Source organism: Aquarana catesbeiana, linkage group LG02 (genome assembly GCF_042186555.1).
Source record: "Aquarana catesbeiana isolate 2022-GZ linkage group LG02, ASM4218655v1, whole genome shotgun sequence".
In the NCBI taxonomy this organism is placed as follows: domain Eukaryota; kingdom Metazoa; phylum Chordata; class Amphibia; order Anura; family Ranidae; genus Aquarana; species Aquarana catesbeiana.
Window position 1 is genome coordinate 759,869,315 of NC_133325.1, and position 25,431 is coordinate 759,894,745.

The 25,431-nt window shown below is 41.1% G+C and overlaps 1 protein-coding gene and 1 pseudogene across 2 annotated transcripts in view; both read right to left on the reverse strand.

Moving 5' to 3' along the window:
* Window positions 1-25,431, reverse strand: part of KCNJ6 (potassium inwardly rectifying channel subfamily J member 6) — a 312,118-nt gene that overhangs the window by 257,286 nt on the left and 29,401 nt on the right. Inside the window, exon 2 of one of the 2 annotated variants that reach the window (XM_073617209.1) lies at window positions 3,136-3,197. The exons of the other annotated variant lie outside the window; for it this stretch is intronic. The gene's annotated coding sequence lies outside the window, so the exon portion shown is untranslated. The remainder of the gene's footprint in view (window positions 1-3,135; window positions 3,198-25,431) is intronic. 2 annotated transcript variants of the gene reach the window in all.
* LOC141130830 (U2 spliceosomal RNA) lies at window positions 23,722-23,890 on the reverse strand (annotated as a pseudogene).

A 25,431-nucleotide genomic window follows, 5' to 3' on the forward strand; every position in this document is an offset into this window, starting at 1 on the left:
TCTATCTATCTATCTATCTATCTATCTATCTATCTATCTATCTATCTATCTATCATCTGTTATCCATCTATCTACTTATCCATCTATTTATCTGTCTATTAATTATCTATCTTATCCATCTATTAATCATCTGTTATCTATCTATCTACTTATCCATCTACCTATTAATCATCTATTATTAATCTATCATCCATGTATTATTCTATCTATCTATCTATACATCTATTATCTATCTCTCTATCTATCCATCTATTTATCTTTCTTGCACATATTTTGTATCACTGACCCCACATTGGTGAGGGAAGACTATTGATCGGCCTCTGGATTTCTTGCTCGGAATCTTCTTTGAGATGGTGACAGCATCCTAGAGGAACCCAAATCACTGTCGATAATTCCCTGTGGATTAATGTCAATATGATTCTCTTCCTTCCATCCCTTCCCTCATTATATCTCTATTCCTATCTTCCCACATTTCTCCAACCCCGGCTCAGCTGATGAGAAATCTTCCATGTCTGCCATAGGAATAATTTCTATATGTTATTTATCCGGGGGTTCTATTTTCCTTAAATAGTGTGCAGTCTCAATCCATTCTCACGCAGCCACTCATCCAGAGATTCAGTGCGAGAGACAGAAAGCTCCGCGAGGTCTAAGGCATGTAAATCTGCCCGCCTAATGATCTGGATCCAATGCAGAGCTCTTGCTTAATGAGCTTTTTACATTCAATGCAGAGGCACAAACACAAATATACGGGATAATGAAAAAGAATCAGCACCCACATTCATTTGCCTTTTTGTGTAGGAGTTTATTCTTCCATTTCTCCCCAGAACAAATAAACTGCAGATCTGCAAATGAAGCCACTTTTCCCTAGAGATAACCAACCATCATTTTTTTTTTTTTTATTGATTTGTTACATAATTAGGAGATTTGTAATTACAGACATGGCCAAGGCTGTAAAATATGTTACAATGTTATTGCTGTAATTAAATTGATGGATAGTTATTAATTGGACAGTGCCACTGGCCCGTAATGTACTGTAATGTCGGAGGGCTCTATGTGAATGGTATGAATTATGCCTTCATCTCATTATAGAAGAAGGCTGTTAACTGCCTTTAGTAGCTGAACCGACAACAAAACGTGACCCCGTTGCGGTTATGGAAAAACAGCAAACCCGATCACTTCCCTAAGAAGAAATCACATCCTCTACATGACCCCCGATCACCCATTGGGACACATTTTTTAACATTTGGGGGGGGGTTGAGTGAAGTGATTTGGTAGAAACTGATTTTGTTGCACAATTTCCAGTTTTTGACAGTTTTGCCAAAACGGAAACTTTCAAGTTTCATAATTAGCTTAAAGTGGTTGTAAACCTTTGAAATGAAACAAAGCATATCCTTCATTGGGTGTACTTGCCCAGATCCTCACTCCTGCACACAGCAGGTGATTGACAGTTTTAGCTGTGCACGTTCACTATGAGACTGTGTAAAGGGGGGGGGTTGTCCATTCCCTCCACTCAGGTCTCAAATTACACTCAGCTCCCTGCTCTATGCTGTGTAGTTTGTGATGTCAGATCATTATCCCTTGCCTGCTAGAACTAAGGAATGCTGTGTAAAATATTTGAGGCGGCTGCAGATAAACAGGTACAACTTGAACTGGAGAATATGTTTACAACCACTTTAAAGCCCAACTTAAGTAACGTTAAAAATTCTCTCTTGCGCCAGGTTTGCACCCACAATGCAAGAGTTAACTGCTTGTTTAGTCTAGGGCCCTGGTGCCTAACCTGCGGCCCTTTGGAGCTTTTTGTGTGGCTTTGGGGACCCTGCAGACACTAATGTGTGTTTTCCTATTTCCTGTGATAGCCATGATTTCTAGCAGTCTCATGTAATTTGTCTCCAATCACTGTCTCCTGAGGTTTTCCCCCAGTTTGAAAGTCTTCTGCAGCATGTCCCCAGTCTCTGACCATCTCTTGTATTATGTCCCCAGTCTCTGACCATCTCTTGTATTATGTCCCCAGTCTCTGACCATCTCTTGTATTATGACCACAGTCTCTGACCATCACTTGTTTTATGACCACAGTCTCTGACCATCTCTTGTATCATGCTCATATTTTTTGAGTACATTCTGTTGTGTGCCTGCTCTCTCTGGCATTGAATATTCACTGAATTTTATGCACAGCCCTTTGGTGATGTCGGGGGCCACACTACACCCCTCCGTATCAAGAACATTGACCACCACCAGTCTAGGGGCTGCGAAAAGCACTTTTACTTCCCTGATCCTCCACTTCCCTGGCATATGGCTCCCCCCCCTCTGTTTCTCTTCCATATATCTATATATACTGTACTTCCGCTATCTATATATACATTATATTACCAAAAGTATTGGGACATTTGACTTTACACACACATGAACTTTAATGGCATTCCAGTCTTTGTCCGTAGGGTTCAATATTGCATTGGCCCACCCTTTGGAGCTATAACAGCTTCAATCCTGGAGAGAGTATCGGTAATAATGCTTGCAATGGCAATGTGATTATACTAACCACTAAGAAGCACATCAGTGGCTTCTATAAGGTGTCCCAGAAGGAAGAATCCCTTCTCAGTGGTTAACATGGTCATGCGGACCAATGAGCACTTGCCATTGAGAGCCTTATGATGGATACTCACTCCAGGGCTGCATATTGCAGTGTATAATGTATGGACTTCTAAGTCGGTAAGGTGCCCCAGAAGAAAGAATCCCTTCTCACTGGTCATCGCGATCACACAGACCAATGAATGCTTGCCATTGAGAGCCTTATGATGAATACTCACTCCAGGGCTGTGTATTGTAGTGTATGCTGTACAGACTGCAACACAGGTAAGGTGTCCGAGAAGAAAGAATCGCTTCTCATTGGTCATCGCAGTCACACGGACCAATGAGCGCTTGCCATTGTGAGCCTTATGATGAATGTATACTCCAGACCTGCTTATTGCAATGTATGGCGTATGGACCGCTACATCGATAAGGTGTCCCAGAACAAAGAATCGCTTCCCATTGTCCAACGTGGTCAAGTGAACCAATGGGTGCTTGTCATTGAGAGCCTAATGATGGATACTCACTCTGGGGCTGTGTATTGCGGTGTGTGGTGTACGGTGAACTTACCCTTTAAATGCTCCTCCAAGTGGTTGGCTGCATTGCAGCAAAAATTCCCAAAAATAACCAGCCTGCAAGAAAAAAGTAAATATTCTGTGTTCACTGAGGGTGATTGGACAGGCTTATGACCTTTTCTTAAAGTGTTACTAAACCCACAACAGTAAAATCAGCCTGTACTGTATATGCAGTAAAACAGTGGTTCTCAACCCTGTCCTCAAGTACCCCTAACAGGCCATGTTTTGGGAATTTCTCTTAGACCCCTTTCACACTGGGGCAGTTTCCAGGCGCTATTGCACTAAAAATAGCGCCTGCAAACCGACCCGAAACAGCTGTGTCTCCAGTGTGAAAGCCTGAGGGCTTTCACAATGGAGCGGTGCGCTAGCAGGACGGGATAAAAAAGTCCTGTTAGCAGCATCTTCAGAGTGACGAAGGAGCGGTGTATACACCGCTCCTTCACCGCTCCTGCCCATTGAAATCAATGGGGCAGCGCGGCTATACCGCCGGCAAAGCGACTCTGCAGATGCGCTTTGCGGTGGTTTTTAACCCTTTCTTGGCGACTAACAGGGGGTAAAACCGCCCCGCTAGCGGCCGAATACCACCGCTATAACGACGCACCTCCAGCCCCAGTGTGAAAGGGGCCTTAGATAAAATAGCTGTCCAAAATACCAAACCATTGACTCTGATTTAAAGCATCTGTGCAAGATAAAGGAAAACCTGCAAACATGGCCTGTTGGGGGTATTTGAGGACAGGGTTGAGAACCACTGCAGTAAAGCATGCTTGTTATACTCACTGAGGAACCTAAGGGGTTAATCCTTTGCATTGTATTTAAGGGCTGTTTGATCCTGTCTATCTGATCCTCCTCTTCTTCCACTGTCTCCAAAAAATAACCTGATATTTACAGAGCCAGGGGACGGGCTGCACATGCTCAGTTTGGTGTGTATTGCTAGAGAGTTTTTTTTTTTCTTGGGAGGGTGCATGTGATCAGCACAGGGCCAATCAGCACTGTCCAGACAGAGGAACTAAAAAACAAACAAAGTCTTGCGAGCTACCATGTGCAAATCCAAATGATAATTAGAGATGATTAAAGGACTTCTGCTAGCATTGATCACATCCCATATGCTCGTGCCAAATAAAAGTTTTATAACAATATAATGCTGCACTATCCAAATAAAATCATATGGTAATCATACTAAATCTTAATATTACTGACTACAGTAAATAGTGGTGGTGAGATATTGCATTCCTATGTGGAAAAATCTAGTGAACATAATAATGCAATCTCATGCGATCATAAACAAAAAAAAATTGTAATGCTATGCGATCCTTCCAATAGCAACCTGTGTATCATACACACCTCTATATGCACATGTAACATTCATATGCAATAGATAAATTTGCAACCCTGTGCGATAATTGCGATAAATGCGATAATTACAGTGACAATCTGCAATTTACATCAATCTATATAAAAGTGCATCAATATACAATAACCAATATAGACATAACGTAACCCCTGTTTAAAGTGCTCTAGTGCCAAACTAATTCATGTATTAATCTGCGTCCACAGAATCACAACATAAAGTCCATTCATAACTATTCCATTCTTCTGATACTCATTGCACAAAATGTCCAGACAGAGGGTCAGGGGAGAATGAAAACTCCTCCTACAAGCTTTACTAGGAAATGAAAGAAGCCACAAGACTGCTATATACTGCTGATGAGAAAAGGTATTTAGCAGTTTATATTTACTAAATTTGCATTTCCATGTTCTGTGTACTATGGGAGACCAGATATAGTGAATGCAGGTTCTGGGTTTAATAACACTTTAAGCTTCACGGGCTTCTTCTGAGTCTGACTCTTCATCTTCAGAATCATTTTTTCGTGAAAAGATGAACTGACCCTTTAAAACCCATCTATGACATTCTGTATAGCAAATATGGAACAGCAAGAAAATAAAAATGTACACGTCTCATCCAGAGCACCTTTCAGCCTAATGGTACAATAATAACTCAAAATCTGCATCTCTATTAATATAACTTGTATCCCTTTCAGACCAGGTAAACTACAGCCAAATATCATTAGATTTGTCTGTTATCTAACATCTATGGGTACCTTAATACAAGCAGAGTCGAAGACGGCACCGCTTAGTCACATTCCCTTCATTAGTATTCCGCTAGCGCCGCAGTAATGTGATAATGTTTTCTGAAACATGCTGTAAAGATTATGTGTGGCATGGAGGTAAACACTGGACTTAAAGCCGCGGCGCAAGGGTGGAACAAATTAGTTATATATATTATCCCGTGGCTGCAGTTGACACATGTAATACAAAGCTAACATCCCCAAGGGTAAATTGGCAACCCCGTAATTGGGAATTTATTGACACTGTATGACGGCCTATGTAAATTTCCGTCCCCTATCTCACAGCAGACCTTTTCTTTTCCCCCTGTGCTGTTTTGTTAGCGGTACATGTATGAAAACACTTCAGGCTATCGGGCCAGAGCTAGAATTTCTCACATCATTTCACTATGTGCTTCCCCAGTGTTCAAAGATCTCCCAATGGTGCCTCTGCCTTTCTGCAAGCACTTGCAGGCTTTTCTGACTGTAAATTGATTTTTGCCTCCTGAACAATGCATTTTGTCTAACTAGGCTTCCAGTGCTTGTCCTGGCTGGGTAAAGCGCACCTGAAATTAAGAGGTGAATATAATACCGTGAAGGAGCAAGCAAGGAGAGCTAGATATTGAATATGTTTCTGCTGATTAAATGTTAGATATTATTATTATAAAATATAGGATTTATATAGCGCTAGCAGTTCGCTCAGTGGTTTGCAATATAAAGGCAACCACTACACTTACAATACAATTCAAGACTAGAGGGTTAGGGGGCAGAAGGAAGGGCATTTGATACAAAATGTAGTAACTGTGTTGGGATGAGATTTTTGAGAATGTAAAATTCAGTTGTTAGCTAAAGGAGGGATAGGCCTTATTGAAGAGATGAGTTTTCAGGGATGGCCTAAAGGTAGACAGAGCAGGAGATAAATTAGCCATATAGGTTGGGGAGTAGGGAGTTCCAGAGAATGGGAGAGGCTCTGGAGAAGTCCTAGAGATGAGCATTGGAGGAGGTGACAAAGGAACGAGAGAGCAAGCGGTCTTGAGAAGAGTGAAGAGGACAATTTGGTTTATATTTTGAGAATATATTGGTGATGAAGCTGGGGCAAAGTTGTGGATGGCTTTGAAGATTGGTTATAGTTTAAATTGTATTCCTTGAGTGATCAGAAGTCAGTGGATAGATTGGATTGGAGAATTAGAGTACTATACTAAAGGGAAGGGCAAGTGATACAAAAGTTGTTCAAAGAAAGTAAAATTCAGTTGTTAGGTAGAGGAGGGATAGATAGGCTTGCCTGAAGAGATGAGTTTTCAGGGATGGCCCAAAGGTAGACAGAGCAGGAAAAAAACATATATTCGAATTGGGAGTTCCAGAGGATGGGAAAAGCCCTGGAGAAGTTCTTTGGGGTTGAGCATGGGAGGAGGTCTTGGTAAGAGTAAAGAGGACAATTTGATTGATATTTCGAGACAAGGTTGGTTATGAAGGTGGGGAAGTAGATGGCTTTGTAAGTTGATAATATTTTAAATTGTATTCCTTGGGCAATCAGAAGCCACTGGAGATATTGGCGGAGAGGGATGGTGGACACTGGGTGGATGTAAAGTGGATTAGTCTGGTAGTAGCATTTAAGATATACTGAAGCGGGATAGCCTGTTTAGAGTTAGGCCAATGAGGAGGGAGTTGCAGTCGAGGCGAGTGAGTACATTAGTTGCTTAAGGCTATAGTTGGTTAAGAAGAGGCTTATTTTCAAAATGTTACAGAGGTCAAGGTGCCAAGATTTGGACAGTGATTAGATGTGACGCTGAATGAAATCCAGGATTAAATCTAGCACCTAATATGAAGGGAAGAAAGGATAGTTGTACTAATAATCTCGATGGGAAAGTCTGTAGGGGGCATGAGGGGAGAAAATATTAGTATACCTTTGAAAAGCATGTTTTTTGAGAAGGGGTGAGCTGAAGAGTAGAGTGATAGATTTGGGTGTCATCAGCACAGTAATGGTACAGAAAGTCATGCAAGGTTATCGACTGACCAAGTGAAGAAGTGTAGACAGAGAATAGAAGGGGCCTGAGGACAGAGCCTTGGGGGACCCCTACAGAAAAATAAAAAGGACAAGAGGAGGAAGGGATGTATGTGACACTGAAGGAGCACTTAGAAGCTAGGAGGAAAGCCAGGAAATAGAACAGACTTGGAGGCCAATGGAGTGGAGTTTTTTTGAAGTGTAGTCAGTTTTGTCAAAGGCAGCAGAAAGGTCTAATTGTAAGAGTAGTAGTGACCATTGATTTTAGCAGGTAGTAAGGCACTAGTGAGTTTTTAAAAGACAGTTTCTGTGGAGTGTTGTGCATGAAAGCCAGAAAATTGTGGTTGAAAAGGTTGAGGTGGTGGCTCAAATGGTTGTAGACTAGGCGTTCTAGGAATTTGGCGATAAATGGGACATGCAACATTTTCTGTCTGAATTTCTGCCAGCAAAAGATTGAGAGCTGGTTCTCTATTTTTCCAACGCAAAAAGTTCTTGACGTAAATTCCATTTGTCTGTATGCAATTCCGACGCGCAAAAAAACACACATGCTCGGAAACAATTTGGCGCATGCTCGGAAGCATTGAACTTCATTTTCTCGGCTTGTCGTAGTGTTGTACATCACCACGTTCTTGACGGTCGAAAGTTCAGAGAACTTTTGTGTGACCATGTGTATGCAAGCCAAGCTTGACCGAAATTCCGTCAAAAAAACCATCCAAGATTTTTCAGACGGAAATTCCGCTCGTGTGTACGGGGCATTCGTTTTACACCACACTTGCTCAAGAGCATGACTATAAAGTTTGAACCTTCTTATGTCGTCTGTTTGCCAATGTTGTATTGGTTGGGATCTAATTCTGTGTGTAGTGAAGGGAGTGAGTGTTTTCAGGGAGGATGAGAGTGAGCTGTTGTAGACAGAAGCGACCAGACCATGGCAGGACAGGGGTGAGATTCTATCGTAGAGGACATCAGATCTCTGGAGGTACATTTTAAATAAAATATACATTATATGCACATAAATACAGCACGCTCATGCAAATGCATATTGCACATGTGACTAAATCCAGAGTTCTTCTTTAAACAGAAGGCATTTTGCCTTGGCCATTTCCTGTGAAGGATGAAAGTCTAACTGGAGGCTCAGGTCAGCAGATGGTTCTCCTTTTTGTTGAATATTTCTAGTAATGAACCGTACTATAGGTCAGGGAATCTGTACATTAGCAGGAAGCCATCTGCCAACTGGGATCTCAGGTTGACCACCAGAGAATTTAAATCAGCTTTGTGTTCCCAAATGAGATGTGAAGGAAGCAGAAATCGTTACTGTAATCCAGAAAAGAACCGTCAACCTGTAGTGAAGGTGTGGGCATTGATTACTGGTGATCCCAGGTGGCAGAGGGAAGAATAAGATGAAAAGATAGACGTGAGTAAGATAAAACCTAAATACCGAAAAGCAGAGTGACAGAAGAATTACATTTATAAGGACATGTTCACAAAGATTAATACATTTTCCCCCACACTATAGAACAATGTCTGCAGCCCAGCTGGTAAAAATCTCTTCACATACTAAAATCCTATAAACTTGAATGGGAAGTTGCTCCTGCAGTACGGGTATGTCCCATTGAAGTCTATGCAATTTCTACCAGCATGGAGGACGCAACCGTTGGGAGTCTAGAAACTCGTGTTTGGATTGAAGGGGGGAGGGGCACAGTTTAGTCTGTTGAGGGGCTAGGGAGAGGGACTGGGCATGTTTTTTTAATATTTCATGAAGTAGAGTTGGGTTTATACTGAAACTGATTTTCCCAGAAGTCTGCACTATTATACACGTCCCTGTGACACCAGCACAAGAAATACGGACCAGAACAGGAAAAGGCACAGACCAAAAAGTTCTACTCCTTCCTCACTACAGGCCTTTATATTTTTGTGTGTGTGTGTCCCCATCTGAGAGATTTTCCACCACTTCTGGTCCTGACTAGCAGTTCAGGAAAATCTACCCAACAAGGACAATGACAGCTTCAAAAACCTAAATCAGTCCAATCCAACCAGTGCCATACTCTTCTAGTCCCTTAGGGTTGCTCGGCCAACAGTGATACCGTATTATAGCCCATTCATATGGAAAGTCAGAACACTGCACTGATAAACCTCAAAAAAAGAAATTTAGTGAATTCCCATTTTAAAGTGTATAATTTTAAAGTACAAACAAAAAGTACAGAGACATTCCAGAAAGAGATACTTCCACCACTAAGGTTACATTTTAAATGGCAATAACGCACTTTAAAATGGAACAACCAAGCATTTTTGAGGTTCATCCGTGCGGTGTGCTGGCTTTCCATCTAAATGAGTATGAGAAACCTGGCAGAATGTTCAGTTGTGGGTGTCTATTTAACTGGGAGGGGGAGGGGGGGGGGCTATTTTGCAATGGGGGCAGGAAGATCTGCCCGATCCAGTGACCATTGTAATTGGCTGTCACAGTGATCACAGGATCAGGAGACGGTCTAGTTAGCTCCTGATCATTATTAGAGACTGGGAGCTGTCTTTGCTCTCAGCATGAAAAGCGCGGCCACCCACTAATGGATATGTGCGGCATGTGGACATTGAAGCCCATCCACTTTGCTGCAACACATATGCATTACCTGGGCTGCAACAGGTTTAAAAGAATGTGCTTGTAGGCAGGTACAGTCTACTTTTCCTGTGTGGTTTTCTGGGTCACTGGTGAAGCAATCTGGTTGGATGCTGCCGCCTGTCAGGGCTCTTAGCAGCTCCCTTCTCTGTGCCCAGGCTGCTCAGCTGTTTGATAATTGTCAGCACTTATGCTTTCCACAGTGGCTCACCTGGTGATCATTTCCTGCTCGTCAGTCCCACCTACAGCCAGCCCCTTCTGGCTATTTAAACTGCCTTGTTCATTCCTTTCGTGCCTTTGCCTTGGTCAACATATCTGGAGATTCTCTGCTGTGTTCCTGTGAAGGACGTTGCCCGGCTTACGTCTCTTCAGGTTCCTGATCCTGTTCATCTGCCACCAACTACGGTGATCTCTGGTTTTCTGATTACTGGCTTGTCTGACTGCCCGCATTGGCTTCCGATCCTGGCTTATGTTTTGACTACGTTTACTAATCTGTACCATTTTTACCATTACATTAAAAGTTGTGATTTTTACAGCATTTCTGTCTCTGCATAGGATTGCAACTCGTTGGGGCGCGAGACGGCCAGGTCGCATTCCGCTTAGACATGTGCAATTTGTTTTGTCCTGAATATGTTTTTTAACGAATTTCGACAAATTTGTTAATTTGGAAATATCCAAATTAACGAAAACCCATTTAACTAATTTTTCCGAATTTTCTTAAATTTGAATACTCGAAAATTCCTAAATTCGAATATTCGAAAATTCATAAATTTGAAATTTGAAAATCCGAAAGCCCATAGGGATTGGAGTTTCCTTTCACATTTGGCTATTAGTGAATGGAACGAATACGAATTTATCCAAAGTTATGAATTATCCGAAATAATGAATGCCGTATCTAAACAAATGGAAAGTAACAAATTAATAATAATAAAAAAATAATAATAATAATAAAAACATTTTATTATTATTTATTATTATTTCATTCCTTTCCATTTGTTTAGATGCGGCATTCGTTATTTCGGAAAATTCGTAACTTCGGATAAATTTGTTTTCGTTCCGTTCACTAACAGCCAAATTTGAAAGGAAATTACAATACCTATAAATTTAACAGTTAGTTATTATTAGTTAGTTAGTTTTTCTTTCAGATTTTCTTTCTTATTTTCGGATTTTCGAATTTTTGAATTTACAAATTTAAGAATTTTCAAATTTACGAATTGCGATCATAACGAATAACCCGAAAAACAAAAAACCCCCCCGAAAACTAACACATTTTTCGGCAGTACACATGTCTAATTCTGCTCTCTTACCAGACGCTGTCAGTCTGCCTAAGATCTGCTCTCTTTACATGACTGGAAACTGTGAGTGTACCCGGCTGGGCAGCCTCCCCACTGGGTTTTACATGAACTGTTGTTACGGTTTTAATACAAGTTTTCCATTATACCTAACTGTGTGAATTTTCTGCCACCACACCACCCTGCATCCCACCTACCTGCTTTTACTCTTAATAACACTCATTCATTGAATACGAGGTAGCCTCCTAGGCTACTACTTAGCTATCACTTACTTCACTGTTGCACCGTTCACCTACTGCAACCCCTGCTGTACAACCTGGTATTTCTGGGTATGGGGGAGCACGGAACTCCCTCTAATTCCTGCATCTGGAAACCCACACACATCAATGTTTTCAGGTAGATGGGCTCCAGCGGCAGAATGGGGTAGTGGATTAGTGTGTGGATGGTAAGTACAAGCAAGAAAAGGTGCCTGATACCTAGTGAGCTAGTGGCTTTGACTAAAAAACAAAATAACTCTGGGGTCCAATTTAACCACTTCAGCCCCGGAAGGATTTGCCCCTTTCCTGACCAGAGCACTTTTTGCGATTCGGCACTGCGTTGCTTTAACTGACAATTGCGCGGTCGTGCGACATTGTACCCAAACAAGTTTGACGTCCTTTTTTTCCCACAAATAGAGCTTTCTTTTGGTGGTATCTGATCGCATCTGTGGTTTTTATTTTTTTGCGTTATAAACAAAAAAAGAGCGACAATTTTGAAAAAAAGCAATATTTTTTACTTTTTGCTATAATAAATATCCCCCAAAAATATATATAATTTTTTTTTTCCTCAGTTTAGGCTGATATGTATTTTTCTACAAATTTTTGGTAAAAAAAAAATCACAATAAGCGTATATTGGTTGGTTTACACAAAATTTATAGCGTCTACAAAAATAGGGGATAGATTTATGGCTTTTTTATTATAATTTATTTTTTTTTATTAGTAATGGCAGCGATGTGCGATTTTTATTGTGACTGCGATATTATGGCGGACACATTGGACACTTTTGACACTATTTTGGGCCCATTGTCATTTATACAGCGATCGGTGCTATAAAAATGCACTGATTACTGTGTAAATGACACTGGCAGTGAAGGGTTTAACCACTAGGAGGCGATGAAGGGGTTAAGTGTGTCCTAGGGAGTGATTCTAACTGTGGCGGGGATGGGCTTCAACACACATGACAGCGATTACTTCTCCTGGTTTTTAACATTTACTTAAAAGTATAAGAAAAAGCAAAATTCTCACTCTCCCTACCCCTTTATTTCCTCTCTACTCTCTTTTTCCTTCTATAAATTAATTTTATAAACCCCTTCCCCCACGTTTTTTTTTTTCATTCATTCATTCATTTATTTTATTTTCCTGTTCATTTTCTTTAACTTTTAATTATTTGCAGATAAACTTATGTCTCATCATAATATAAACTTTAACTTATTATATCGGCTATATTATACCGAAAACGTTTTTGTTACAACATTACTGACTGACCTCCGTATAACATCTATCTATCTAAACCAGAGATTTTTATTTAATTTTTTTTTTTTATTTGTTCTTAAATTATATGTGTAATTACATCATATACACACATATTAATCTAAAAATATGTACGTACATTCCGTAAAATTTTGTTCTCTGTGTTTATTTTTTTTTCTGATATTAGATTTTATATTTGTTACGTATTTTACCTGTTATAAATCCAATAAAACTCTTGTACCACAAAAAAAAAGAAAAATATATGAATCCATAAAATAAAGCTTTTCTTTGTGCGTTCTGCATCATGTAGATTCCAAAGATCAGCACAAAGCTACAGTAAATGCCAAAAACCACCAAACCTGGTGGATGTTCTCTGACCCGACCAAGCCTGACACTGTGGAGGTCAAACACAGCCATTATGTGTTGTTGCGATAAAGTTACATTTTTTGTGCGTCTGATTACTTTTACATTCCTGTGATGCATCATCTCTAAACGGGAAGACTCAAGAGAATTACAGTCAGCCTCTCTGGAGAATTCTGTCTTTTTGTGGCTGGGAATAATGAATGTTCAGCCTCGAGGAAACACTTTTCAGTCCCTCTATGGAGGTGGCTCAGGAGGAAAAACACCAGAGCGAGACAGGCATAAAATAAGATGCTTGCTGCTAGGTACTTTTAGAATTAGGAAAGAGTTGTAAAACTTGGAAGAAGAAAAGCAAGTCTATTTAAAGTGAACCTCTCAATAAAATATGCACATAGGGATAAGCAGTTTCGGCAAAATTATCGTCGAAAGTAGAAAATCTTCATTTTGCTCATTTAGCTGCTTAGGTGAAATTTGGTTAAAAAATACTGTATATACTCTTTTTTATCGTATTTAGAATGTATACTGGGGTGTATTTAGGGTTATTTTAGTTTATTTTGCATTTTATTTTCTATTATTTATTTATTTTTTGTATGTATTTGATAGCGCTTTACATAAAATTAATTAAAAAATACATAAATTAATCAAAATAGGGGCCATTTTTGTTGGCAAAAGAATGTGTCTAGGATAGTTGGAATGAGCTTTTGTAACCCTCAGAAGCCAGGTTCTAGCCCTTAGCATCCTTTAAAAAAAAAAATTAAAAAATCTCACCTCCCAACTTTTTGAGATGGGAAAAAGGAACACCTATTTGCAAAATAGGCAAAAGACATACTTCTGCCACATCCTGTTATATGGAGAATCAATACACAAAATTGCTTAAACCCCCAATTTTTTTTTTTTTACCACTACTTTTCCCGTATACTGGCTTTTGAAATTATATTAAAGTTGGATAAACAATACAGTGCAATATAACATGCTTGAAAGTTAAATAGTACATTTTTTATCCATAAAGTTCTATACATCAAACAACAAAGAGGGACAATGAAGGAGGAAAGAGGGTCTTAGTAGCTTTGTTCCAAAAGAGGACATTCCCTCCACATCAGGGACAGTTGGCAGCTATGAAAAATAACTTAAAGTGGATGTAAACCTGATTTTTTTTTTATGTCATAATGTAGAGTATAATATTTCCTATCATTTGAGCCCAGTCTTGTCACACAGAGTTAATCCATCTCTGAGCAATCCTCTTTTATTGTTCAGTGAGATAAAACTTGACAAACTGAGAAAAACTTTGTCAAATCCTCCCCCTTGCTGTGAGTGACAGGTGATTTACATATCTCGTGCACTAGCCTAGGAGACATGCAGTATTTTTTAATTCCCTCCCCCACTCCTTTCTTCAGCAGCTCTGTCAGGATTGGATGTTCCACACCTCAACATGATTTGGCATGCTGAAGTCATGTGGTTACTTTCCTGTCTTTTCACTGGATGTTAGAGATCATAGCAGAAGTTCAGTGTAAGAAATACACAGGAGAAAATGCATATTGACAAGGGGAGTGTAGAGGTGGGCGGGGAGTCTACTGACATCACAACTCCACCCACCGAGCTCCAGACAACAGACCCGCCCACAGAATCTGCAGTTTTTCGGGTCTCATAACAGACAGAGGGGAGACATTTGACAGGTAAAGATACATGCAGGAGGCGTGTATATCCTTATAGATAACCCCTATGGCAGGAGTTTAGAAAGGATGACATTGGGTTTACATCCACTTTAACCATTTGAGATCCGCGCTATAGCCGAATGACGGCTACAGCGCAGACCTGCTTTGCCGGGACGAGCCGTGCACGAGCGGCGCTCTGTGATCAGCGAGTCTATGAGACTCGCCTGATCACAGATTGGAGTAAAGGGTCGATCCTTTACCACGTGATCAGCTGTCAGCCAAAGACAGCTGATCATGCGATATCAACAGAGCCGGTAATCGGCTATTTTTTCTCCTCGCGTGAAAGCGTGAGGAGGAAAAAAAAGCAGATCACCGGCAGCCGTGAGAGGGACATCAGTCCTGATCACGGAGATCTGCCGCAAGATCACCAGTGCCCCCTGCCAGTGCCACCTAGCAAAAGGCAGCAGTGCTGCCTACCTGTGCCCATCAGCGCCACCCATCAGTGCCCACAGTGCCACCCATCAGTGCCCACAATCAGTGACTCAACAACAGTGCTGCACATCAGTGCCACCTATCAGTACCCATCAGTGTCACCTACCAGTGCCCATCAGTGCTGTCCATCACTGCCCATCAGTGCCGCCCATCAGTGCCACCTATCAGTGGTACCTATCAGTGCCCATCAGTACCATCCATCCGTGCCACCCATTGGGGCCTATCAGTGGCCATCAGTGCTGCCTTATCTGTGCCCATCAGTACCGCCTTATCTGTCCCCATCAGCGCCGCCTTATCTGTGCCTATCAGTGCTGCCTTAACTGTGCCTATCCGTGCCCATCAATGCAGCCTATCAGTGCCCACCAGTGCTGCCTCATCAGCGCATATCAATGAAGGAGAAACATTACCTGTTTGCAAAATGTTATAAAACTATGAAACATGTTTTTTTTTTTTTTCAAACTTTTCCATCTTTTTTTGTTTGTTTAGCAAAGGATAAAAATCCCAGCTGTGATTAAATACCACCAAAAGAAAGCTCTATTTGTGGGGAAAAAAAATGATTAAAATTTAATTTGTGTATAGTGTTGTATGACTGCGCAATTGTCATTCAAAGTGCGTCAGCGCTGAAAGTTGAAAATTTGACCTCATTATTATCACATGGGTACACCCAGATTTTGGTTTTCTTTTTGTTTTGCGCCATTATTTGTTTTTCTTTGTTGGTGACCCCATGGCTTCCATACCTTTTGGATCATTAGCCCAGAAATAGGTATACAGATTAGGAGCTCTGACTTTTCTGATCATGTCTGTTTTGGGTCAGTCCTTCAAGCAGTATTGAGTTTGGGAGGGGGTCAGCATTTAATTTAGATAACTGTTTTTTTCATGCGGTTTTGAGCAATGGCATCCCCCAATCTTTCAGGACAGTTTGCTTCAAGAAAATATTATAGTATGCAGATGTAAAAAAAAAGACAAATTATTGGGTTGTAGAAGCTTTGGCATTTGACAGACAAAAGGGGTGTAGTTGTGGGTTGGAGAGAAGCCAAACCTCCGTGTACATCCTGGAGCTATAATCCAAGAGGTTCCATCTTCTGAATGCTAGCATAAGTACATGCAGGCACCACAAGCTGCCTACACTTTAGCACTTAATTCAATAAAAAGGGGATCAACTCCAGAGATAAAACGATAATTCTCCCACTCTACAAGACTCTGGTCCGGCCGGTGGATCAACTCCAGAGATAAAATGATAATTCTCCCACTCTACAAGACTCTGGTCCAGCCGCACCTAGAGTATGCTGTCCAGTTCTGGGCACCAGCCCTCAAGAAGGATGTACTGGAAATGGAGCGAGTACAAAGAAGGGCAACAAAGCTAATAAAGGGTCTGGAGGATATTAGTTATGAGGAAAGGTTGTGAGCACTGAACTTATTCTCTCTGGAGAAGAGACGCTTGAGAGGGGATATGATTTCAATATGCAAATACAATACTGGTGACCCTACAATAGGGATAAAACTTTTTGCGAAAGAGAGTTTAACAAGACTCGTGGCCACTCATTAAAATTAGAGGAAAAGAGGTTTAACCTTAAACTACGTAGAGAGTTCTTTACTGTAAGAGTGTCAAGGATGTGGAATTCCCTTCCACAGGCGGTGGTCTCAGTGGGAAGCATTGATAGTTTCAAGAAACTATTAGATAATCACCTGAACGACCACAACATACAGGGATATACAATGTAATACTGACTTATAATTACACACATAGGTTGGACTTGATGGACTTGTGTCTTTTTTCAACCTCACCTACTATGTGACTTGGTAAAAAATAGACAAAATCTGCTGGATATACACAGCTCAAATTTTGTCAGATTCCTGCTGAGTTGTCCGAAATTCGAGCCGTGGGTGGCCATGTAGACATAACCCATCTCAATAAAAACTAAATTCAAAATTAAAGGAGCCAGAAGGAAAACTGTTGACCGAACAGTGACTGTATCCAATCAGATGCAGTCACTGCTTGGGTATTCAGACATTCTCTGAAGCTTTAGATATCTGAATACAACAGCTGGCAGTAAAGATCCCTCCATTTACGCTGTTTAGCATGGATGGGGAAATCAATTTATTTCAGCCCATAGGGAAAGAAATCTAAGGCTGGTCATACACGGTTCGAATCTGCTGAACCGGCCGAGATTCGAACTGTTGATGGGCAGGCTAAATGTACCAAGTTGATCGATAGATCAACTTGGGTACAACCAGCCTGACGGGTTCTGCTTCTCTGCTATAGCCGCCAGTGATAATTACTGTCTCCCCTGTCAGCACTGTCTGTGTTGATGGGGAAATTGTGCAAATTTCACTGTGTATGGCCGGCTTAATTTTTAACCTAAGCTTTGCAATTTTTTTGTGTAAGTACTTGCAAAAGAATTATTATAGGTTGAAGGCAAACTGTAATGGCTTTGGGTACATTTTATTACAATTTTTAAGTTTACAAGCTTACAAACCGATATTTTATATTATTTTTAATTACTTGTATAAAATGTTTTTTTAAACAAAATTAATACAGGCTGCTATCATAACAGTTAGCTTGAAAAGTATGCAGGACTTTCTAATTAAAAATTTGTGAATGTTGGAATTAAGGGTCCCATATATTCTGGCACATTTAGCTTGGACATTCATTCATCACCCAAAAGAAGCAACATTTAATCGCTTCCCGACCAACCTATGGCAGATTTACTGCTACGGGGCGGCCGCACTGTGCAGAATCATGTATATATACGTGATTCTGCACTTCTAGGTTTTGGGCGCAAGTGCTTTTATACAGCGGGAACTGATCAGCGGGTCACCCGCTGCCACCCGTGGATTGTTTGTTACAGTGACCGAATGCCAGTCTTCCTAAGTAAATAAGGTATACTGTCATTCTGTCAGTACAGAAGACAGGGATCTGTGTTTCTGTAAAGCAGAAACACAGATCCATGTCTTCCAGTAGTAAAAGCACCCCCCCCCCCCCAACAGTGAAACATTATCTAGGCACACAGTTAACCCTTTGATCGCCCCTTATGTTAACCCCTTCCCAGTCAATGTCATTACTACAGTGACAGTGCATATTTTTAGAACTGATCACTGTAATAATGTCCCTGGTCCCCAAAAAAGTGTCAAAAGTGTCACTTAGTGTCCGATTTGTCTGCCGCAATGTCGCAGTCCTGCTAAAAGTCGCTGATCGCCACCATTACTAGCAAAAAAATAAATAAGTAAATATATCACATAGTTTGAAGATTTTGCTCAAACCAATCAATATACGCTTATTGGGATGTAGCAGAATACATATTGGCCTAAATTGATGAAGAAATTCGTTTTTTTTTTTTACATTTTTTTATTGGATGTGTTTTAGAGCAGAAAGTAAAAAGTATTGTTTTTTTTCAAAATTGTCGGTCATTCTTTGTTTATCGCAAAAAATAAAAAACACAGAGGTAATCAAATACCACCAAAAGAAAGCTCTATTTGTAGGAAAAAAGGGACATCAATTTATTTAGTGTTAGAAAGTTTTATTTTAATTAATATTTAACATTCATCAATTAACAAATATTAACAAATGAATGAATGGATTAGATCTTACAGAATCATTTAGTTAAATATATATATATAATATATATTATATCCTTTAGTTATGGAAAAAGTGAAATTATATAAGATTTTTATACTTGTGAAAGTATATGCTGTTATAAGCTCATAAGCATTTCTTGGGGGAGCTCACATATAGCAATAATTAGTTGGGTCTTCACCTTCCCCATCTGTAAGAAGGAAGGATTCATATACTTTAAGATGTAAAGGTTCATATTTTAGTTAAGATCATAATTTCTTTATACTACAATATTTCTTGATTAGGATTTTTGTATTAACATTGGGTTTTAAATGAATATAATATACATACTTATTTATGTAGTATTAGATTTAGAAAGTTAGGAAACTTATGTTGTATATAATAAAATAGGTTTATACACTATATTTGGCCACTCTTCAGGAATGTCAACCCCCACCCTTGTGTGGGGAGAGAGGGTAGCTATGTCTCATTGAAAGCCCACGATTTTCTGTGGAACTGTAAGACAAACCAAGCCTTTTTAGGAAGGAGGGGTCAGATTTTAGAAGAAGGTGGGGGGGGCTGAATTTAGGAGTAAAAGGAGTTAAACAGAGAGATTTGCTGGCAGACAGGACACATCATGAGACATTGAAGGAAGCTGGTACAGCTTCACAGACACACAGACACATATCTGATTCAATCTTCATTGTAAGAATATAATTCATTATTGATAATTTTACATTCTACATTTTGATAATGTTCTTGTAATATTTTGCTATTTTTATTATTATATATCAATTTTTGAGTTTTTACACAAGAACTGAACGGACTTTCTTGGAACTTTTCTCATCAATACGAATTATCGAATATTGATATTAATACCTTAAAAACTGTAATTTAACATTTAGGTGGTGTCTCAAGACCATGCAATTGTGAGTTAAAGTAACGCAGTGCAGTATTGTAATAAATGGCCTGGACATGAAGGGGGGTAAATCTTCCAGAGGTTAAGTGCTTACAGGCCACTGAGGGCATCTCCAACCTAAAGAAGAGGTCATCAATGGCCTCGAAACATAGTTACTTTTTAGAAGACCTGTCTTCATACTTTATGTGTGTTGTAAAAGTTACTTAGAGAACTTTGGAGTTCAAAAATCCTGTATATATCGGCACATTTACCTTGGGTTTAAATTACTTTGGGATGACGGCATTCACAGAGGAGTTTGTGATGGGGAGGTTCACCTAACAGATTTGGCAGCTGATGAATAAATGTCCTATCTTTATATATGACCATGGTGTACTGCCGATATTATACTATTTGAACTCTTGCTATAATGGCTCCAACCATCATTTCCCACTATTACCCGAAAGATACATTCTACAGCTGTATGGAGTGCACTGGAACCTTTTGCCTTTTGTATAGACGGTAATAAAATGGCTTTTTCAGTAAAATGGAGAAGGTTTATGGTTGGATGATTCACTGTATAATAGGGACCCATTACAACATATCAATTTTGACATATATGGGGACTCATTATAACATACCATCTGGACATTTACAGGTACCTATAAAAACTGTAGATACTGGAAGGTAAGAGGGAAGGAAAGAATGTTACCTAAAATAAATTCTTATTTACTATTTTTGTATTTTTTCGTGTTTATAAGCTATCTAAAGCACATCTCCAGCTTATTTGGCCCTTCTCCCCCTGATTATTCATATATGTTAAAATCATCATGGATCCTTTTCTTCTTTCTCTGAGACTGCATTCACACCCCTGCGTTTTGAACTGCGGGCAGATTTGCGATTCTGCCTGCGATTTCAAAGCGCCTAGGCGTGAATGACAAATCGCAGAACACACATTTGAAATGCCATTCATTTGAATGGCACCTGAAATAATAAATTGCGCTGCAATCCCGGCAAGCTTATCACTTTAAAAAGTTCAGGAGCTACTTTTGGGCGACGTGCTTCACACGACGCGGGTTGCCGCAACTGCAGCACGATTTATTGCGCGACAATCATGGCAGAAGCGCTCCGCAATTTTAGGTGCCTTTCAAATGAATGGCATCTCAAATGTGTGTTCTGCGATTTGTCATTCACAGCTTGGCGCTTTAAAATCTCGGGCAAAATCGAGGAAAACCTACCCATGATTCAATATGCCAAGGTATGAATGCAGCCTGATGGTTGGAGGGTCCTGAAGGCTGCAAAAGTGGCTATAAACCCTTACATATACCCACTGAAGTGACTAGCCTCTGGTAATACATGGAAAGGAAACAAATCTTCCTACATAAGTTGTACCTGTTTATCTTCTCTACAGCTGTTCCAAATACAGAAGTTAGACAGTATTTTTCAGCTCCAGGAGGCAGAGGGCGGGGATCTGATGTCACACACTGCAGAGCATAGAGCAGGGAGCTGAGCGTAATCTGAGATTTGAGTGGAAGGAATGGACACCCCCCCTACACTGTCTAATAGGGAAACGTGTACAGCTGGGGCTGTCAATCACCTGCTTTGTGCTGGAGGAATGGGGGGGCAATCTCTTAGGATTGTCTGGTGTTAGCATAGACTTTTAGAAGTGACTCATGCAGAGAGCAAAGGAATGAGAGAAGAAACAGAAATCACACTAGGTGCTTTGGACTGAGACTAGTACACACTACAGGGGGATATGCTTTAATCATTTCACTTTAATCCCTTGCCCCCCAGGGGGTCTGTCCTTGACACCTTGGGCTTACGAGATTTCAAAGTGGGACAGGGTCAGTATCCCAGATGGAGCTGCTTTTCTGCTCCTTGACTGCTGCATGACATTGTTTTTTTAAATGTTTTTCTGAAGCTGCGGTTGGACAGAAATACAGACTATTGGGTATATCATCCCAAAGTACACTTAAATCTTTCATTTTACTGGGTAGAACTTGATAAGAAGGGACCACTGTCTTCCTTACAGCCCACAAGTACTTCTGACATATTTCTGAACTCCTAGGTGGCCAGTCTATATCTGATGATTCCTCAAACCCTGCTCTCCTTCATGGTTCTTGATATCAGAGTACACCAATGCTTTGTCTTCCACACACGGTGTGCTCTTATACCACACCAGCAAATAATCTCATTGTACAAAACAACAGTGCGTTGTTTTTAATTAGCTAATTTTATTATGTCGCAGCGCGGACGCCTGGGCTCCCCGTTCCCAGCTCCGCTTCGGCTGAGCGGTTTTAACATCTCCTGTGTTACAGCAAATAACGCACACAATGCAGATTCCTTCCTTACCGCCAATATTGTCCTGTAATGGCTTCAATGTGTTTCCTGGAGAGAATAAATTAGGGCTACCATGTGTAACCGGAAAAACATTCATCATGCAAGATGTGAAGTGGCGCAGTATCCTATAAAAATAGATAAAATGCCCGACTTCAGCCTCTCAACCCATTCCTAACATGTACCTTGCGGGTATGGGATTCAATGAAATACTAATTTCACCCCACCTACCTCTATTAAATCTTTTTGACTGCCCATAATTCCCTCCAGGTATGACTGATAAATCTGTGTTTAGGTGGTGAACTTCCCATAGTTATACAACGTTATCATGTTTATTCCATGTTGTCTAATCACCACCCATTTGGTGCATCAGAGAATTGCACCAAGCCAAGTTCCTCCTCCCCAAACTCGCTCATCCATGTCTTTATGGACCTTGCTTTGTGCACTGGTCAAAACCATTTGGTGGAGGGGGGATAATGGTGTGGGGTTGTTATTCAGGGGCTGGGTTCTTAAGGCGTCAGCATACCAAGATATTTTGGACAATTTAATACTCCCAACATTGTGGGAACAGTTTGGGGATGGCCCCTTCCTGTTCCAACATGACTGCGCACTAGTGCACAAAGCAAGGTCCATAAATACATGGATGAGCGAGTTTGGGCTGGAGGAACTTGATTGGCCTGCACAGAATTCTGACCTCAGCCCGATAGAACACCTTTGGGATGAATTAGTGCAGAAACCGCGAGCCAGGCCTTCTCGTCCACATCAGTGCCTGGCCTCACAAATGCGTTTCTGGAAGAATGGTCAAACATTCCCATAGACACACTCCTAAACCTTGTGGACAGCCTTCCCAGAAGAGTTGAAGCTGTTAAAGCTGCAAAGGGTGGGCCAACTCAATATTGAACCCTATGGACTAAGACCGGGATGCCATTAAAGTTCACACAATAGAACCAATAATGATGGCTATGATAAAGTGGATCTTTTTTTTTTTTTTGTCCCGTGGTGTCATGAGACACTCAAAAACACCCAGTGCAAAAAAAAAAAAAAATGTGTGCACACAAAAAGTGAGAACACAAAAATTGCACAGGGTGTACACATGGTCCTCCTCTGAAGAGAAAGAAACCCTGCCCTGATCCCCTGGGGAGCAAGGCTTCTGACAGGCACTGGGGTACTCACTGGTCCACCTGGCCAAAACCAGGCAGACCCCTTGCTTTGGGAGGCCTGCCAAGACAGACCAACCCCAAGTACTAGATGGGACTCAAAGGGAGTACCAATGAGAGTGGGAAAGTCAGACCAGAAGGTCATGTACACCCCCCCCCCCCCAGACTTTCAGGGCAGGCCCAAGGACCTACACCCTACTAATCAGAATGTTAAGAATGTTACAGTGCACAGTGAAAAATAACAAAAACACACATAAAAAAGGGGGAAAGGGAAGTGGACAAGTGCATAGTGCCATAGTGCAATACCATGGCAGGACCTTCGTAAAGGAATAAAACATTCCTCTGGTCCTAGCCAAAAGGCCCGGCCCTAGACACAGGTGCAAAAAAAGTGTGACATGGTTCAGCGGCCTTGGTGCCAGAAACCTCAAAGTAATTACAGCACCCCTGGACTGCCACCCCAGGGGCACATACACTACGGGCTTCTTTTACAGCTCGGCCTTCACCCAGATAAATGTAGCCCCATCCCTACCAGGAAGGCATCAGAACTTATACAGCTTAGGGAGAGCCTTGCTTACAACTGGGGACAAGCCTGGTACACTAGGCTAGATTCAACCCTGGAGGAAAAAGGCCCTCCCACCGCCATCACTATTCCTTACCTAATTATATCAGAAGGGATACTTGCCAGCGCCCCCACTCTACAAGAGGCACTGACATTCTCCCTTCCGAAAACTGATAAGAACTGAGAAGAACCGATACTACACTTGATCTTAGCCAAAAGGCCGAGAAGCGATAATGTCCCAAAAAAAGTAGTGTACGTATAGAATAATATCTTCTGGTGCCCAGGAAACACTTCCACCTTTATGCACAACATATCCACAACATACCACCACTCGTGCTCAGTGATATTACCGCACTCACCAGATCCTATGCTGCCTGAAATAAGCAGCAAACAGTGCATCAATAACATAAGGCTTCCCACCTCCTCACACATGAATGATCATATAGCTTCTCCAATATTCCACAGGTGCCTGATGATATCGATGTCTACCAATGGAGTGCATTCCGTTATACACGCAAGGACTGTATGGAAGGAAAGTGGTCACTGTGTTCAGCCATATAGTCTAGTAATTTAATGAAATTTTAAAATCCACATATAAAATGTACATCCAAGTGGCCAACAAGACATAAATTAAAAGCAGTGTTACAATCCACTTACTACGATGGCCGCCAGTTCCGGGCCCAGAAATGACAGCATGATGTTAGCGCATAGCCCCGCCATAATGCATTTTGTGCAATGACACGTCTTCAGAGGGCATTGGTTCTATAGTGTGTTTCATACACACTGTATTGTACTTGATTTTACTATTTAGGCACTGTATGTTTATGTTTGTATTTTCATGGGGTTTCTGTATATAGACCTACTGCTAGCTGCCTTCGTACACTTCTAGCGCAGACTTCTTTACTATTTGAATTATTTGCACTCATTGGGAATGTGACCTCACCAACCCCCCCTTTCCTGGAAGACTGGACGACTATCTGGCAAGTGACATCCAAGTGTTCTCGGAATATCCAGACCTTGGAGAATTCCACAAGGTATTATCTCGTTTGGTACCTTACCCCAGGGCGATTATGGATTAGAGTACAGTATATAATTTGATCAATTCAGGGCTGCAAATTAACGTCCATAGAGATCCATGGGAAGCTCTTCTCCACAGACCAATAAAGGACATCCTGCGGCAGAGCCGTACCATTATCACACACATTTTTACAGCCGCAAAACAGACCATTGCACATGCATAGAAGTCTCCTTCCCTCAACTTTGAGGAAGTAAAGCTTATGCCGCGTACACACGGTCGGACTTTTCGTCTACAAAAGTCCAACGGACGCTGACGGACTAAAGCTGGCTGGTAATCCGATCGTGTGTGGGCTTCTCCGGACTTTCAACTGACTTTTTCAGCCTCAAATCCGACGGACTTTAGATTTGAAACATGCTTCAAATCTTTCCGACGGACTTGAGTCCGGTCGAAAAATCCGCTCGTCTGTATGCTAGTCTGACGGACAAAAACCCACGCTAGGGCAGCTATTGGCTACTGGCTATCAACTTCCTTATTTTAGTCCGGTGTACGTCATCACGTAAGAATTCGACGGACTTTTGTGTGATCGTGTGTAGGCAAGTCTGTTCGTTAGAAAGTCCGCCGCAAGTCCGTCGAAAGTCCGTCGAAAGTCTGTCGGACAGGCTGTCGGACTTTTGTAGCTGAAAAGTCCGACCGTGTGTACGCCCCATTAGAGTTTAAGGAACATTTGTGAATGAAAAGTTGACTACACTGCGGTC